This window comes from Zootermopsis nevadensis, unplaced genomic scaffold (genome assembly GCF_977971745.1).
Source record: "Zootermopsis nevadensis isolate Lab colony 2312 unplaced genomic scaffold, Znev_1.0 Znev_ptg000021l, whole genome shotgun sequence".
NCBI lineage: Eukaryota > Metazoa > Arthropoda > Insecta > Blattodea > Termopsidae > Zootermopsis > Zootermopsis nevadensis.
In genome coordinates, this window is record NW_028259153.1 from 14,273,084 (window position 1) to 14,292,203 (window position 19,120).

Here is a 19,120-nt window from a genome sequence, read left to right on the forward strand (position 1 = left end):
CACCTTTGTCTAATTACACAAGCGTTTTACGAAAGTTTGCTAAACTAACAGAATTAAAAGAAGTTTCGAAGTCCTCTGAATTTGGTCATTAAACATGACACAGTCTTAACGTCAAACGCATTTGGAAGCACGTGTAATAAGGACACGAGACGTTAGGCTACAAGCTTTACAGCACAAATGTCTCATATGTTATTATTATTATTATTATTAAGTGTTCTGTCTTATGACAGGTCCATTGCTCTGCCCAAAAAGAGCTCTCCAGTTGTCCCTATTCTCGGCTTCTCGCTTTAATTCCTGGAACGTCATCTTCTTTCCTTGTTTAAGGTCGTCGGTTAGCTGTATCAATCTTCTTCCTAGTCCTCTCTTTCCTTCAACCTGGCCTTCGATGATATCACTCATTAATCCATTCCTTCTCATAATATGTCCCAGCCAGTTAGCTTTCCTTCGTGTAATCGCCTGCAGAATGCTTCTTTGCTCGTTGACTCTCCTCAATACTTCTTCGTTGGTCACTCGATCCGTCCACCTGATCTTCTCTATTCTTCTCCAACAGTGGTTTAATAATCGCTTGCAGGAAGAAACTGAGATAACAGAAGTAAGAAAAAGAGGGTGACGAAGACCGGAATAGAGAAGAGGAAGGCGAGTAGAAGAAATCGGGAAACAGAAGAAGAAGGATAGGAAATATAGGAACTGTAGGAAAATGTGGGAAGAGAAGGAAGAGAGAAAATTTGTAGAATAAGGAAAAGGATACAACGATAAAGAGTAGATGGAAAAGAAGATAAACCGGGGAGGATGAATGAAAATGAGATTACACGTAAAAGGAGATAGAAGAGTAGAAGAAGTGAAGGAGGAAAAACATCCTAAGAGTAGGGAAGTAGAAAGAGGCGTAAACGGACGCGGAGGAAATGGAATAGACAGGGAAAATGGAGGAAAGGAAGAAAGCAGGGAGGGGTAAGAAAGAATTTGAAGGAGTAACAATTTGAGAAAGTAGAGGATCGGAGGAAAACACGTGGAGTGGAATAAATATTCACAACTGCTAGAGACTTTGTGTGAGTGTGTGTCTACTTCAGCGACAAATTCTGTGTTCCAGGAGTCTTTATCCAGACAGAAACTGCGTAGGTCTGCTCACTGTTAGCAGCAGCAATAGGTATAGAAGACATGAAGGGGCGGGTGGACGGACAGACAGAGCAAAGCGGACTAGGTCAAGGAATCTCTGCATCTCCCGTCTCATTCTTAGTCCTGAATTTGGTATGATACTTCAACAGTCAGGAGACATGAAATTATTTTTGTTGACAAAATGAAAATGAGAGGAAAAAGAATATTTACTGTGACCTCCCAACTCTTACTATTGGCTGTCTGTGTGACGCAGGCGTGTTGCAGTGACCAATGGGCAACATTCTACCTGTTCACAATCTCACGCTGTCATGAAGAAGAGGAGAGGATATTTGTGCTGACGTCATCTCGACATTCCGACTGGCAGATGGCACCAGTTGAGATTAATTTTTGAATACGTTATGCGCAGTTTAAAGCAAGATGGCAAACAGGTCAGGGGAACTACATCCATGTGCCAAAAGTGATAAAATATGAATTCATCCTCCAGGGATGTTCCGGTTCGTTTTAGTCTTAATTTTAAAAGAAATGAAAACGAGGGCCTGCATCTCCTTTTTTCTCATTAACTTTTTTTAGTACGCTTATTATTATTATTATAACAAAAACATAATTTCTGTAGGCAAGAAAATGAAACACACTGTTCGGTTAGGCTTTGTGCACAAACCATGATGCAATTTAAAACGCTTTCATTACGGCAGGAACAATGAGAAATTACTATAAAATACAGGAGCTTTTGTACGCTGAGGTTGAAATGCTATTTTACGTATCCCACAGAGACAGACACAGAGCGAAACAAAACATGAGCCCTGGTGTTGCAGCTGGCATTAAAACTCTTTCCGGAGGCGGCCATTTAAAATTCCCCTGACGGGAATTCGTTTTAGGATTTGCAACCATAAACCAATTAGACTTAGACTATATTAAACATTTTCATTTTTAGGTTTTTATGACTTTATCGTCTATAATTGATTCTCGTCTTTTAAATCCCTTGTTCGGGTGCGTTTCTTAAAGGGTCTCACCCTTCTCTCTGCTGACCACAGTGCAGATAAAAACAAATAAACCCAAATTTACGCTAATCTACTTCTTGGCAGTGGCGTTTGTTACACACCACATGTATTAGTTATTGCACTGTTGTTGTATTGTGAGATGAGGTAGTGGTATTATTACAACACTGGACATAATTTACCATCAGGACTTTTCCTTTTTGGAATTAAGCATTTATATTACCTCTACATGTATGTTCACTTCACCGACCACAGATTGTTTAATTAATTTGATCGTTTTCAAATTGTAAATGTACGGCGAGTTTCATCATAGACGTGTCCTGAATGTATTCGGTAATTCGACCAGACGCTACCTCTTACTTGGTAGCACTCCTACAGGCTACGTACGCCACACACACACACACACACATCCTTTCACCTATCCAGTTAAATATCTTCCTTGGCCGAAAGACGGAGAAAGAATGGAGGACACTTTTCCGATAATGCATAAAATTGTTACCTGGATTTTAAATTATTTTGTCGCGTGAACAGCAATGAATCCGTATTGCCACACACAACTTTCACAATTATAGTCCACGACTGTAATCTGTAGACTTGCGGTATGAGGAGGTGGGGTGAATGAGGACTTCTTGCATTCCTTACAAGTCTCAAGATTACAGTCGTAGACTGTAGTACCTAGAATGAATGTAAAATTGAAAACTACTAAAAACATAATTAAAATTTATTTAAATAAAGGAAATAAACTTCTCTGATCATTTCACCTTACGTAAACTGTTTCTGTACTAAGATGGCTGTCTTCTGACTCATTACCGTGAAAATACCAAATTATGATTTTTATCTTCTCGTGAAAGGGATTAATGTGTTTTTTATGTTCTTTGTATTTATTTTATTTTCTTCTATTGACTCTGTAACTGACTCCTACAGGTGATGAGTTATCACGTTGAGATAAATTATTATTATTATTATTATTGTTGTTTTTGTTGTTGTTGTTTAACAAAGTAGGCTGTGTGTCTAGTTTTTTAAAGTAATTTCGTATGATTTCTCTTACCGTTCGACGTATTGTGAGATATTCACATACGTGTTATTCTTATGTTGTGATTTATAAACATTGTCGCACGAAATGGCCCATTAACAACAATCAATAAACTTCTTATGTTCATTATGAGAAAGTTTAAATAGAGAACGAATATGAAACTGCGTCTTGTACAAAGGCACAAATGTTGTTGTGGATCGAAATTCCAAAACTTTGAGTCAGATGGTATATCGATTAGCGGAATAGTACAAACAATACTGCTTAGCAACTTATGTAACTACTCACTTATAATACATGCTAGTATTTGTGCACACACAAAAGCGTGCAAAGAAAAGGACTCGTGTAAGTGTTTCCGAGGACATCTTTTATTAATTTACGGTGACAGCGAAAATGGGCAAAAACATGAATTTACAGTAAATTTAGCGAGTGGAGTGCAACAGATGGACGTTTCCAGCTGAACATCATGCACAATCCACATGTTCCAGCTGTGATTATGCAGCCCTAATTCACGCAACAACGATTACGGCAACCAATAGTACGTGACGCAAAGTCCAGTCCACGCGGCCAGCTCACCTCTGAAGCTTCTGCGAAAATTAAGGGAAGAAAATGAGCTCTTTTGTGCTTCTAAAAAGTGTAAACAGAAAATCCTCGACGCGGAAAATGAAAAATTAAACTTTTCATCCCCAGTATTTTTATTAATGGAGGTTGACTACTTTGTAACTGCTTGTTCAGGGATACTTTTAAAACTGTGGAGTTTACTGTGAATTAAATTCCCGTGTTAAATAATATAGGAGTTTAGCTTGAGGCATTCCTATCTGACCGGTTGAATTCAGTTCTAGAGTGGCTCAGGGAGCAGCCATTACGAATTATATGTACCGCACTAGTGTTTTCTTGTTTTATAACATTAACGTTTTCGCTTCAGCCACAATGTTTGCTAATGTCTCACTTCTTTTTTGTCTTTTAATCTGAGCTATTTTCAAATTTGTTATAATTGCTTATATCTTGATTCCCATTTGTTATGCTTTCGTCACTACATTAAACGAACGAACATGAAACTGTCAACATTACTAGAGTGTTTCTTGAATTTTTAATTGCACTAAATTGGACTTAAAACCGCTGGCTAGTCGAGGCTTTCCAAAATTGTTTACAAAAAGCTATCGGATAAAATTATTATTCTTTAACAAAAGTGGTCATTCTAAAGCTTTGTAAATATATTTTTGTAAATATATAATGTATTTCGCCCACAGTCGTGTACTAGAAGGACAGTAAATTAAAAGTTCAAATATTTATATTTGTAATTTAAACGTTGGCTAAAGTAAAATAAAACAATTCCACATGTTATAACGCACCATCGTCAACTTCAACAACAAATTTCAAGATTTTCAATTATTGAAAGAAATAAAAGAAAAAAGTGGCTGAGGACAAGTTTAAGACATTATCCGGGGATTTTAACGAAGGGACTGAGGAAAACGTCATGACTGGCAGTCATCGGTCGAGATACAAACTTATTACCTGCTGAAAACAAAACAAATATTAAGTGATTACTCCTTTTGAGGTAAGACGTGCAATATTGAGGCTCTCGCTCCAAGACAAAGCAAAATGTTCGTGCGTGCTCTTGATTGAAATAATTTTCTCTGCATTGCATGGGTTCAACGGCGTAACAAGTGAGCAGGCAGAACGGAAGCCGCAACGGGCCGTCGCGACGCCACTGTCTTTACGGCAAGAGTTCCTACTTGGTAATCCAAGTGCGTCTTTAAGGCACTAAAACTCGTTGTAATTACAAAAGACACATTCTTCTCCCATTGTTTGTTTTACCCGGGCGCGGGACGAATAAAGAGAAGAAAGAACAGTACAGTCTGAGCTGGTGAAAACGAGATAATCTTCCCACACGCTGATGCAATCAGTTCCACTGAGGAACTTACGAAATGACGAAATAACTCACAGGATAAAACTGAAAAAGTTTGCCCCGCTGTACACCATGTAGGCGCTTAAAAGGAGGTAATATCCTTTGTCTCTGTCGGGGATCGAACCCTGGTCGTCCAGCCATTTACTATAATGACAGCTACCCCGACTCCGCTGAACAATTAAGTGACTCACTGGGCGACTAACTCACTAATATGCCGCATTACATTCTGACGAACCGACTGCTTAACTAACTCCCTCAAAGACTAATTCACACCTTAAATATAAATACTTCTCACATATTGATATTTAATAAAATCAATAGTCGTGTTAGAGGTTATATTACACCTGGATACTTATTATCTTGTATCCGAACTACAATATACGTAGATACTTTTGTGAGAAAAGCAACAAATTTTATCAAATGGTCTTCTCGCGTGAGAACTGCCTTCGGGTGACTTGCATGCGACCAGCATACTAAGAGTCAGTTTTCTCCAACATATTTGTCCCTATTTATTGTGGCTGTACCACATTAATGGTTATTTAGGCTCCAATAAACACAGACCACGGGTAGCATTTCTTAGCCCCGTACTTTCCTGTTTCGTATATCCCAGAACACTTATTATTGCAAGAAAATGGTACGAAACCACTGAGAGAGACTTGAATAGCTGTTTTTCTTCAATTTTCTTCTCCGCACGTACGGTTATGGATCCAGGAGGCTTCGTGAGGTTTGTTTCTAACAGAACAAATTACGTAATTTCTCAGACTTTATTTTATTTCCCAAAATCCTCACAAAACTCACAAAAAAGATAAAATGTTGGCTAGTAATATGAAAAATTTCGATTCAGAGAACAGGTTTATTGTTACCTTGGCAAGAATGGAATAAGAAAGAGAAAACGAATGTTCTAAGCGATCTTTTACATCAACGGGCATCAATTGTATATATAAACTACATATTCGTGAATATATATATATATATATATACCCAGACATACTCTGGAGCCCACCCAGCCTCCTCTACAATATGTACCGGGGTCCTTTCCAGGGGATAAAGCACGGCCGGGACGTGATGCTGACCACTCACCCCCATCTAGTGCCGAGGTTAAGAATGAGTAGGAGCTATACATCCACTCTCCCCAAGCGCCTACATGGCGTATAGTGGGACAGCTTTACTTTTTTATATATACATACAATTATTAAATAATAATTCATTTATCAATACAGATCTAAAGCGTAAGCACTATGTTATATTTATTATTCTAATTCGAGTCAGGTTATGATGACTGGGAAGAAAGTCCGTCTGGAGGAGTTTACAACAATTAAAAAGCAAACATAACAAACCAAAGGCATGCCTCCGTGTCGGTCTGCAACTGTGGTAATGATTGTAAAAAAATTGCGATTTACTTACTGAGTTATTCCAGCTGTTTTAACTCTCCTTTGGTTTATTGCGCTACAGCGACATTTTAAATTCTTGTTTAAAGAGTCATAATGTTTTATCTGTTGTTCCGCGTATTTATTAATAGGGATGCCTTCAAATTCAATAACAGCTTCACAATAAATGCAACATCCGAAGAAGCTAAATTTTAAAATCTGTTCTGTAATAAAATTTAAGAGAATTTTTTCACAGGGTATCATGTATTTTTCTTTAAAGACACGATTTTATTGTGTTATTTGCATAAATTTAATAAAAAATAAGCGCTCAATGTTAAAGTTTTATCTGTCCGCTCATCTGTTTGATTCTACTGACCGATATTGATGAAACTTGGTGTTATGAATCGAGGTATTTTGGGGGATTTTAATTTTGGTTAATGTAAATTCAATATAATACAGATTCTACCCTTTAAAGCATATTGGAACCTATAGGTAGTACAGGATTTAACATTAAGTAACTCAGCGTTGCACACAGAGGTACATTTGTCGTATGATTTTCAGAATAAACATAGACTATATCCTTAAACAACTTTAACCAACAGATCCTTGAAATGGAAATAAATTTTCTTTGAAGTAAGAATTTAATATTTAAATATTACTTAGAGGAACTTTTTTCAACCTACCTTTACCAGAAAGACTAACGGTAACTGCCTGGGAACCTTCATAGCCCGGAAATTATATTTCATTTGCCTCCGTTTAAATAAATACTTTCTGTTATTTGGTTCTTCAAAGGTTTGGAAGAAGCTGAAATAAAATTTTAACAATATATGAAAATGGTTTTATTACTGCAGAACTGTATTTTCAATAAACGGAGGCCAAGGAAAATGAGAGATCCAAAGTCACTAAGAACGTATATGGAAATAATTTATTCATAAATATCAAATAATTTCTTTCATTACTGTAGTTTTTGTCAGTGATGTCTTTTATATCAAACTGTTGCTCAACATATTTTGTGTGTGAACTCCGGATTAATCTTGGTCAACCCTTGGTGTACGTCACTTAATCAGCAGCATATATTTATATTTAGGGGCAAACTTCCCCCCTCGAGAACATAATTTGAGCACGTCAAACGTAAGTATAGGCGTATTATCCATAATAGGAAGTAATGTGATCGGACATGTATATCCCATCGGTTACAATTAGTGCAAGCTTGTGGGGAGGAGAACCCTACGTTTGTCAGATTACCGAGTCAGTAGTCAATCACACAGCGACAAGTCGGCGACAAGTTAAGTTGTCCAAATCGGTGTCAGACAATGTGTTCAAATCAGTCACTGTCATTTAGTTCGCTGATGGAACAGTCTGATTCGATGCTCAGATTCCAGGTGTTCATTTCTGTATCTGTTATTACAGCTCTTCACATCACAGCATTAAGTGTGTGTGAGAGTGTGTTTATCACACGATTCAACGTTCAGTATCTCGGAATTTATAGCACAATGTATATTATTTGTTTTGTTTAATTTCTACAACAAACAGCGATTCAAAAATTGTTTTCCTAACATAAACCGAGTAATGTTTATAATAGAGATAACGTATGTTTTCTTTGGGGTACAAAAAGAATCAATAGAAATTCTTTCAACAAATTTTGGCCTTTAACCCTCAATACCACAGTATCACCTATACTAAGGTTAAAAATTAACATCTCTGACTTTCGGCCACAGAATGCCTTTGTGGATTTTATCCTGCTCTCACAATAAACAGATATCTGCCCTAAAGATTAACCAAACAATCTTTATAACAGATGTTTTCGGTTTTCTGGGTGGCGGAAATTGGACTTTGGTAAGTATTTTTTGATTAAACTATTACAACTTAGCGTAACTTAAAAAGCAAAGTCAGATTTTTTGAGAAGAATGTTAGACTATCAAACGGGGTCACTAGATCCAGTTTAGGGGTCAGAATCCTTAATGTTTAAGTATTAAAGGGAACTCCAGCAAATACAAAATAATTGCCTTTTCACATCATATTGATTCTAAATCCCGTCCCTTTTTTAAGAATGAGTTGATATTATTCAAATAAATAATGCAAATAACAACGGTGAATAAACGTGCATATATCGACAGAACACATCTGTATCTTTGTTAAATAAATACTATATCGAAAAATAATTAAGCTGGAAAATATATGTACTTCACATTAAGATATAAACTTTCACCCTTGTTTCCTTTGCCTCAGTGCCTGTTTGATATTAACTGAGTGTGGTTACTCAAGAGACTGACTCGACTAAATATGCTTTTTATAAGCCCTGTATGTCTCCACAGGGACTTCCGTCCAGAGTGCCCTAGAAAACATCTCGACAGCGTGAAATTAACAGAAAACGAAAGGTAAATTGGAAGAAAATGGGAAATACACTGAGGATCCCGATGGCAGTCTTACCTTACGAAGAAAACTCAATTAGAATACCAAACTAAACTTTTGCAGACTGTTAAACGCACGGTACTCAGATAACATGAAATTAAAAGCAAACATTGGCCGGCCAATTTGTGCGTTTCTTGCGTATAGAAGGTTTTTAATAAAACTAAAATGACAGACCTACATTCATTAACTCCTTGAAGTGGATGCTTAAGTAAATTCTTGCCTCGAAGAAAACACAACCTTTCTCCATTACAAATATCAGTTGGTTAATGCTGTTTTAAGAAATAACTCCCTGTACAAAATTCGCAGGTACTGATTGTTAAAGAAGCTTGGTATATAATTACACCTGGTTCTCAAAGATTTAAATAAATTATATAGAAGGTGGAAATATATTCTGCAGTGCAATATTTACAACCAAACATTTATTTTTAGATTCAATGCTCTTCTAAAGGTTAATAATATTTAAGAAAAATCAATATTAAGTTACTATTTGATTGCCATAATTCATCCACTGATACTACGCACGTAATTGCCAAGTGTTGTCGATCATAATAAATGTCGTATGAAACAACTCTTTAATTTTAAAAACTACAAATATGAGACGCGATTTGAAACTAAATAGGTCTACGATTTTATAATTCCCACTCCTGTTCCTTTGTAGACGAACATGTTCAGACGAAAACAGTAGAAACTGTATAGTTTGAACTACTGAAAACGAGTCTTTAAATAAGCTATAAATAAATAAACTGATGAAAACTGGAACTATATTTCCTTTCCAGAACTTGTTACGATGCCATTCATATTAAATCTATCATCACAAATATTTATTTGCATAACCCCTAGAAACGCCACTGTCCCGCATGCCATTGTCTGAATATCACCGGACTGTGGCATTAATTTATTTGCTTCCTCCCCAAATTCTATTGCGGGAGAATAACAGAATGCACACATTTCGAAGCCCAGCTCCCAATGCAGGTTTTTGGTCAAACTTTGGGAGTTATATGACCCCTTCCTCTCTCTGCAACCCTCAGCCGTAAAGACGTAACTGCCCATTTTTAACGTCGAGGGCAATATTTTATCATGACGCGCGGTAAGTTATCTATGTTTTATTGGTGAATGACGGGAAGATCTATCCTCTAGGCCGGGGTTTTTCACCCTTTTTCGCTGGCATACCATTAATTATAATTTAACACATTCAATGTACCATTAACCAAATGCGTTCAGGGAAAACATATTTATATTAATATTATCTTTTAGTTTTCTTACTTAGTTCGCGTACCACTCAACATTGGATCACGTACTACCAGTGGTACGCGTACCATAGGTTGAGAAACGCTGCTCTAGGCAATCTTAATGCATATAGTGTAAAGCATATATTAATGCAAAATGCACTGTGACATAATTTATATAAACTACTCATAAAGAAATAGTCATCACGCAGTCCAGGTCTTTAACAGGCTTGCATAAATCCATGTGTACTGACAAGTGAAATGATTGTGACTTCATTAATGCTGAATGCTCCAGATATTGATTATAAATATTTATTTTTTATTCGCTTATTACCAAGAAATTGTCGTGGGGGATATTCTAACTAAAGGATGTTGGGAATACGTAAAGCTGACTATCTTATCAAAACCCATAATATCAGTGAACACACCAATGAATCTTTTGGACTTCTTATTAATATTATATTTCGTATTGTTCTATAATTTTGTATGAACTGTGATTTTCGTTTTATTATGGCGTTTCCTACGTAATTAAACATTCTCATTTAATTACAAACTAAAATTTTAAAAATTACAACATTTCGGGGACTTGTCATTTCCTCCGACATTAGATAAAACACAAAGACATATGCCCTTTCTGTTAAGTCGGGTTACGTAAAATAATCATCAGTAGATGATGATTAGTTTTATTTAAGAAACTCCTACTCTGTAGAACAGCTCTTTTCACTTTTATGTGCAGAACGGAAGTAGCATCCTGTCTCGAAAGCTCCAAATACATCTTTAAATGTTATATTTTAAATTGCAGTCAGTGCACGTAGTTAAAATAAAACACCACACGAAAGATTTCTTTGACCAGCTGAATAATTATAAGTTGTTTTTTCAAGTTGTGCTATGGATTTATTAATTTAATGTTACTGTTTTATTTACGAGACAGTAATTAAGTTTATCTACGTAGACCTAATAGTGAAGTAAAGCCTCATTTCACCCTCACAGATAACTGGTTGTAAGATTATGTGTCAGAAGTTAATTAAAGTTAATTAACTCCAACTTTTTCGTTTTCACGTGTTCATGATACAGCAAATTTTCACACAAATGAGGAACTCAGAACGCTGACAGCAGAGAGAGAGGGAGAGAGAGAGAGAGAAAGAGAAGTGATATTACATTCCGAAAACAATATAATGTATAAAATGGAAGTAATCTATTTTGTCTCGCCAACTTACGTGTTTTGCAGTTAATGCAACTATTCCATTTTAATTTGAAGTTATTTTTCTTCTTCTGTTTGAACCATATTAACTTTGGTGGAGCACGTGAGGCTGAAATTAATACGTTCCCATCACTATTTGCGACATTAAATTACAAGCGAAAGAAATGAGAGTACATGTGGGTCGTCTTCGTTACAGAAACGGAGTCCTGGGGGACCCTCGTATTGCGAGCGATATTTCACGTCACGGGACTGCGTGCTCCCCTTTGCGAATCTAGTAATTAGCATTACTTAAGTAAATAATGGAAACTCTGATACCTAAGCATAAAAACCTTCACTAACACCAAAACACAGGCTTCTCTTCTACGGCGGTAGGTATCAAATAAATTCTCTGGTTACTTGTGTCTGTGAACTTTGTAAAACTGAAATACATTGATATTTTTAGACGCCACTGAATCATGAATAACTGGCTCTGGTAAATTTGTAGCAAGATATCTCCGAGTTTCGTTGGCCGTTACAAATACATAGTTTGGTAGACAGCCAGCCGAGGTACGGGGAGGGAGGCCATTGTTCCACTGGTTCCACTGGTCCCTTAACGATTTACTGTGACTTAGCTGGAGCTCGTAGATGTTTTGCGACCGGTATACATGTGTGAACATTATAATGCTAAAATACTGACATTTTTGGACAATTTACTTTGATGAAATTTAGCGGGGGAACGATATATTTTATACCAGCTTCTCACTCAATCAAAGCCATCTTCATATTTAGTAGACGCTCACTCTCTTGGAACGGCTGTGTGATCTCGTGTGTTTGTGTTGGTTACTGATTGCTCGTAGAGGTTAAATTCCTCAAGAATGGTCTTCTGGGATAAACACATACAATTTAGTTCCGTTTTAGAGGTGCTTAATGCCTCCATCTTCAGGTCGATGTTATGCACAGAAAATTTTGTTCCAGAAGTATAGCCATTTCTGCGGGTATAGTGAACTGTTCCTTCAGATTTTGCCTGTCTGTATGGGCCAGACAATCAACATAACAGGCAATATCATCACAAACAACTGGATGTTTCATCCTTGGGTTATTACCTGAATTGCCTGCACACAGCGGGATCCGCGACACATATAGTAATATTTATTGCATACAGTATCATGGCGGCAACATGCATACGTCATTCAGTGGGTGCATTTCAAAATTAGACGTGTATCCTACAGGATTTGCCTCAAAATGGCGTATTGTATTGGCGGTTGCCGGCTTAACGGGGCTATGGATCAGTACTCGACACTTGACACGAGCTTATGTCTCATATTTAAGCATGCTCCTTATTGACAATGCCGCATTACGTTGAATTAACTCAGTGTAAGGCTTACATTTGTAACAGATGAAACACAGCTATTGGTAAAAAAATGTTTGATATCTTCGACCGGGATTCGATTCCCGAAATGGCACAGGATTTTTCCTCTAGCTTATGCGTCTAGACCGTCTCTGGGACCAATGGGTAAAGCCTGGCCGGAGCGTGACACTAACCTTTCACCCCTATCTAGTGCCGAATTTGAGAATGAGCAACCATATCTTCTCTCCTCCAAAGTGCCTAAACGGCGTATAGCGGGAGAGCTTTACTTTTTTACTTCATTTTATATATTATGAGCACTAAATGTGTATGTTCTGGGAAGAACTGATACACCTTCTTTTATCCAAACGCTCCTAATTATGTAGCAAGATTAGTAATAATTCAAATTAATAATTACACAATTTAGTAATCAATATATGGACAAAATACTCACCGATATGCTTTACTTGATATATTGATCTCCAGTGGTTATCAACACCACTGAACGGAAAGTTAGACTTAAGATATACTTATTAGTGTACTAGCCTGATATTCAAATGGTCTCAGGTTCGATCCCAACGTTTGTCACCAATATTAATTACAGAAGTTAATAAACACCTGTGAATAAAATTAAAACCAATCACCAGACTACGGGAGTAGAGGTGATTCCAGGTCTTCTGAAATATCGTATTAAATACGTATCAGAGAGTGGGTAATGTCCAACATAAAGTTAGTGTTGTGTATCAGCGTCACAAACCTCTGGAGCTAAGAAATCATGAAGTGGATTTGAACTGGTGTGGTATCGTCTTCGTGTTAGTCAAACTCAGGAATTTAATATAATAATTTTATTCACCGTCTTTACACAAGCTTATAGATTGTTAAAATCACATAAAATTATAACATTTCTTCATTTGATATTGTTACATTTTAAAATGACGACATGTTTCGATGTTCATCCCATCATCGTCAGGTCTATCAATTAAAATTTTAAAATCTGTTGCACTTGCTGCCCTGCGTATACAGTATACGCAGGGCAGCAAGTGCAACAGATTTTAAAATTTTAATTGATAGACCTGACGATGATGGGATGAACATCGAAACATGTCGTCATTTTAAAATGTAACAATATCAAATGAAGAAATGTTATAATTTTATGTGATTTTAACAATCTATAAGCTTGTGTAAAGACGGTGAATAAAATTATTATATTGAAGAACACAAGCATGACGCAATTAAGATATAAATCAGGAATTTAAATAGATCGATCTCTTGAATTCTTGATGTGGTTGTATACGGATATTAATCATACATCGTACGAGTAATACGAAAGTCACTTCGTCCATATACAGCACGCAAAGTCCAAGTGACATTAATTTATTTATTTGTTATTGAGAAAAATTTCTGTACTAACGCTTTGTCCCATGGAAAAACACAGAATTACAGTGTGCAGGAAGCTGATACGCCCTACAGTGGCATCTAGACTTCGTGGGTCGAAGATAAACACTACGCCCTAACTGGATTTAAACCTTGGCCGCTAAAGCCATATGCAAAAATACTTTATGATGGTCAAAGGGGAAATATATATTCGAGCTAGCACGTTCAAAATGTATTAATTGGCGTCCTTCTTCCACTGACTTCTTTGTCATCAATTGTCCTTACCTATTCCCCACTGGTCCAACCAAGGGTCTCCTTGCCCAACTGCTTACTAATCTCTAACCAATTCCTCGTGCGCGGCTTACTCATCGCCCTGATGATGAAGGCAGCAAGAACGTCTGAAACGTTGGCAAACTTCTACCAGCAGACTACACGGCGCTACAATCCAGAAGACAGCCATCTTCACACTCCGCTGTGAGAATCTGAAATCTCACTTAACAGATTTTCTTTGGTATTTCTCGACAGATCCTGTATTGGTCTGGTATGTTTGACATTCAACCCCCCCCCCCCCACCCTGCCACCTTCACTAGAGGAAAGGGTCACTTCTATCCATCACGTGCATTACATAGCAAAGTGGTAACCACTCACGAGAGGGATTTAAAGAATACATCAAGATTTAACGCCATTGTGCCCCCAGGCCCTCAGGGGAAATTTGACTTCGTGTGCTTCCCGCTGAGAGGATAATCCAGTCGATTCGGCCGAAGAGCCTGGCGGGCTGTAGGATTTCAGCTGTCAATGTCATTCTGTGTTGTGGTGTGTCTGTCAGGTTAGTGGCGCCTGTGATACCGCGGCGAGCCAGGAAAACCAGAACAATACTGGGTCTGAAGCTTGGCATATTACTTTAGAGGACAAACATAAATTACAAGTGTCCGGAAATAAAGTTATCATTAACATATTTGTACCTAAAAGGACTGTAGTTGGGCGGCCAGTGATAATGGGTAGCTTCACGACTGTATGCTTACGAACCAACGAGTACAGTAATAAAGGAATGGAGTTTAACGATGGGCTAACGCAGGTAAAGCCATATTGGGAACATCACACATTATAAGGAAAATGCTACAATCAGAAATTTCAAGCCTGGGTGGTGGGGATTAAGCATTGATTCAAGCATAGAAATACTAGGAAAAGCCTGGGAAAAGAGAAGACATTAATAATAATCATGATATCAATAATAATGTAATACTGTATATGGCCACTTGTAATGTAATTTAATGTAATCACCCCGAGATATATTTTAGCGTTTAAAGTTAAATATTCTATTTAAAAAATAATTTCTGTAAGTAAAATAAGCTTACATAGCTTTCCTCAAAGTGTACATCAGTACATCAACAAATTAAGTTTGTTTAATAAAAATTCTATTGCATGGTTTCTGAAAATTTGCTTACGCGCTATGTAAAAATAGGTAAAGGTTTTTCGATTTTTATATAATCTGAGTGAGGCTAAATAATGATTAAAATATTTTATGTCAGAAAATTAGAATAAATAAAGCCAAATTTTCTAATCAGACACTGTGGACATGTTATAAGAACACACCTAAAGAAAGAAAAGTCAGAAAATTAAATTAATAAGATAGAATTTATGGAAGGGCAAAAGGGAAGGAACTAAAACACAACGTATGGAAGTATGGTGGGCAAACTATAAAAGATTTTATGTTATTACAGTGGCAGGCAAGACAACAAGGAAGAGGAACTAGGGAAGAACAAGTTTGGGAAGAAGGTATAAAGCATACGCTAAAACAAAAAGTAATAAAGATAGGACAAGACCAAAATCCGAACAAAACACGGGACATTATTCGAGTTTCATGAAACTGTTTTCAGTTGCTAGTTATTATAAACTTACAAACAACTGCGACCAGTTGCTATCAGTCAGTTTAGTACAGTAATGCACTACGAGCAGGAAGTCAAAATTATGCTGAAGAACACAAGACTGAAATATTCTCTACGTTAATACTGATATGTAACTGAACTGTAAACTATTCATTTATACAGGACACATGAATGGATATTATTTATAAAGTATTTAACATATGAATAAATATACAATTTCATGTTCACCCTCTGAAAGTGAAAGCTATATATTAATAATATTAATTTCCTAGAACAAAATGTAGTCCGATCAAACAGCTTTTAATAAATTATTAATTCATTTTACAGAACAATGAGTTGACTTTCCAGCTGAGTTGCTGTTCCGTATTATTTGAAATACGCATTTCATTTTCTTCGTATGTGAATAAATTCTACGCTAGGTAACACCAGAAGTTGATACAAGATTCTACAAAACAAAATGAACAATTGGATGAAAAATAATACTGTATTTGCAAAGTTCAGAGTAATTTGTTTATAACTTCTTGTTCGTAAGTTTATATTAAATGTACGATCTAGGTCTACACCGATTTCAGTTCTTGTAAAGAAACATGTCTAAATATGTTTCAGAACATTTATTTGCACATGCACACAAACATAACTGTATGTATGTCCACATGTTTAATATTCCAACTGTGTTGTACGTTGTTTACGAGGCATGCATAAAATGAACGCAGAAAGGGGAAGTTGTCTCCATCACCATTGTGCATGTTCCGTCTCCGAAATCACTAAAAGAACATGATATTCAAACGACTGGACATTTAGCATGCATGGGAGATGAAAGAGATGTACACTTTTGTCAGAAAATAATGAGGGAGGAGACAATTTCACTAGTCCTGGGTGAAAAGCATAACTAAGCTTCGGCTTCAATAAACGCGGGATTCGTCTTAACCAACTGAGTAACTATCAGCAACATTTTAGGAAAAACCTTGCACCCTGAATTTATTAAATATAATAAAAGTTCCTACTGTGGACAAAATCGGATTTCTAGGATGAGCCTCGTTGAAAGTCGAAATATTATAAATCTCCTGTCAAAACCGGTTAATTTTTGCTACTTTGGATATGTTAAATGAAGGTATGACAGGTTAAGTTAGATTAGAATTGTTCGGTTTGTTTAGGTTATGTTAGCTTGGTTTAGGTTAGGTTGGATTGGGTTAGGTTAGGTTGAGTTAGGTTAGGTTAGGTAACGTTTTGAAAATCTTCGTCATGTTTCGACACTATGGCAGCATCTCGTCATGACATCTCAACCGGTTCTATAAGCCTTCTGAATAAATTTCTATACACTTTCAAAGTTGTAAAGTCCTTTTAGAATCACCAGGTGCGGTAGTGTTGAATGGAGTGATATGTCAGAAAGCGATGGTCTGTGAGGAGTGGAAGAATTGTAAGGGGACCGAAGAGTTGTGAAGAAGATAAAATTATCTACTACACTCTGCAGTGTTAATTTTCTAGTGATGAGTAGTGTAGTGAAATCGTCTTTCCTGTGTTACATAACGTGGTGATATTTTATTTGGAGTGTACTGTACGCGGCCTGCTGCCATCCCTTCCAGCAAACTTCTGGTAAGTGACTCGCTCCGAGGTTCCAATTCACAAAGTTCAGAGGCCAAAATCGCTGGAATGCAGTATAGTGCTGTTATTTAATTTTTATAAGCTGTGTGAATAAAGTTTTGCATTGACAGTTTTCCATTTGCAGCAAATTAGTGTCTGAACGAACAAGTTACGCAAAATCACAAAGACCGTTTTTAGAAAAAAAAACTTGGAATACATATTTTTATTTCTATATAGTAAGAATTGTATCAATCTAAGTGCCAGACACATAATTCTAAACCGATGGAACACAATGATCAAGTTCATTCGCATTTAGCTGTGTTACTCCGTGTAAATCGGTACCTCGATGCGGGCCAGTCTTAACCAAAATCTAAGAAATTTACAGTTTCAGAATTTGAACTAAATCTTAACAAGACAGGCAGCCTAATCAGCTGACACTCGAGAAATATACCTACGAGGCTGCAGAAGCTGTTAAAGTGTGCACACATTTGTAATCATTGATTCAGTGTTCATGATCTGTGTCATATCAGAGAAGAGAGGTAAAACCAGCAGGGCTAAAAAGTGCAATTATTTAATTTACATCAGTCCTAATTACATACCGCGCGTGACGTTACAACGCGGTGGAACTCTGTAACTAACTGGAGCTGACCTAGAGCGCATTACTGTGGTGTCGACTAGAACCCCCCCCCCCCCGAACAGCTGGATGTGGTATTATTCAGGCCCACTGAACCTGTAATGAGAATCCCAACATCAACGACGCTTTAGTTTATTTGTAGTTTATTTAATAATTTAGTCGGCTCGTACTATACGGCGTCGGATGATTAATCCCGCAGGATGTGGAGGAAAATGACCGTCTCCTAATTTAAGGTACTATTCCGGCACTTATCTGGAGGGACTGAAGAAAACCACAAAAGCTTCAGTCAAAATAGCCAGTCTCCAGCCAAAATATTAACAAACCTGAACCTACCGATTAAGGACATATTACTTCGCCACGAATTTCTGAAAATAGGCGTCAGAAGATGGCGGTGACCAAGAACGGGAAGGTCTACTCAGATTTGAACTACCGATGGATTCCAAGTGCAATCTCGCGGTTTTAAATTCCTTATTGGGACGCATGAAAAGTTGAGGATTACGCTTGCCGCTAAGATCAATAACGCTAATATCTGGCTGGCTAAGGATTAAATCTAACTGGTCAGTTCTGCTGTGTTTAGTGTATGGGGTGTTCGGAGCACAACTGAACTACGTAATTGAACCAGAAGAATTTTTATTTTAAGTATTTCAAAACTTATAGTCCTGTGTGTATAACAAGGATTAACGGTAACTTACTAACACAGCGACTGACTTAAGTCCAATAAATAAATAGCTTACTTTTTTGTGTAAATTAACCACTGAATAATTAAGCAAGAGATTACAAAATCAATAAAAAAATAATTGACTCATTGAGTGTTAAACTGAATGAATCACTGAGTGACCAGGCAACAAAGTGTCTGAATAAATGATTACCCAATTTACCGACGGGCGGAGTGACAGTCTACACATCACTGGGTCTTCCCTAAGCAGCTGATTTGCTCTACCAATATTTAGTACTGTTATTAGTATGCATTCCTAGGGCGTTACAGATTTTTAGCACGTCTGACAAGTGATTTTGCTCTGCGCTAGGTATCCCAAGGGCCCAAGCATATTACCCAATAAACTGATGCTA

The 19,120-nt window shown here is 36.9% G+C and overlaps 1 long non-coding RNA gene across 1 annotated transcript in view; it reads right to left on the reverse strand.

Annotated features, from left to right (window-relative positions):
- Window positions 1-3,484: 3,484 nt before the first annotated feature.
- LOC147873194 (uncharacterized) overlaps window positions 3,485-19,120 on the reverse strand; it is a 73,419-nt gene continuing 57,783 nt past the window's right edge. Inside the window, exons 5-7 of the long non-coding RNA XR_015536243.1 lie at window positions 7,098-7,218; window positions 6,452-6,638; window positions 3,485-3,725 (exon numbers count right to left, since the gene is read on the reverse strand). This is a non-coding gene — a long non-coding RNA (uncharacterized LOC147873194). The remainder of the gene's footprint in view (window positions 3,726-6,451; window positions 6,639-7,097; window positions 7,219-19,120) is intronic.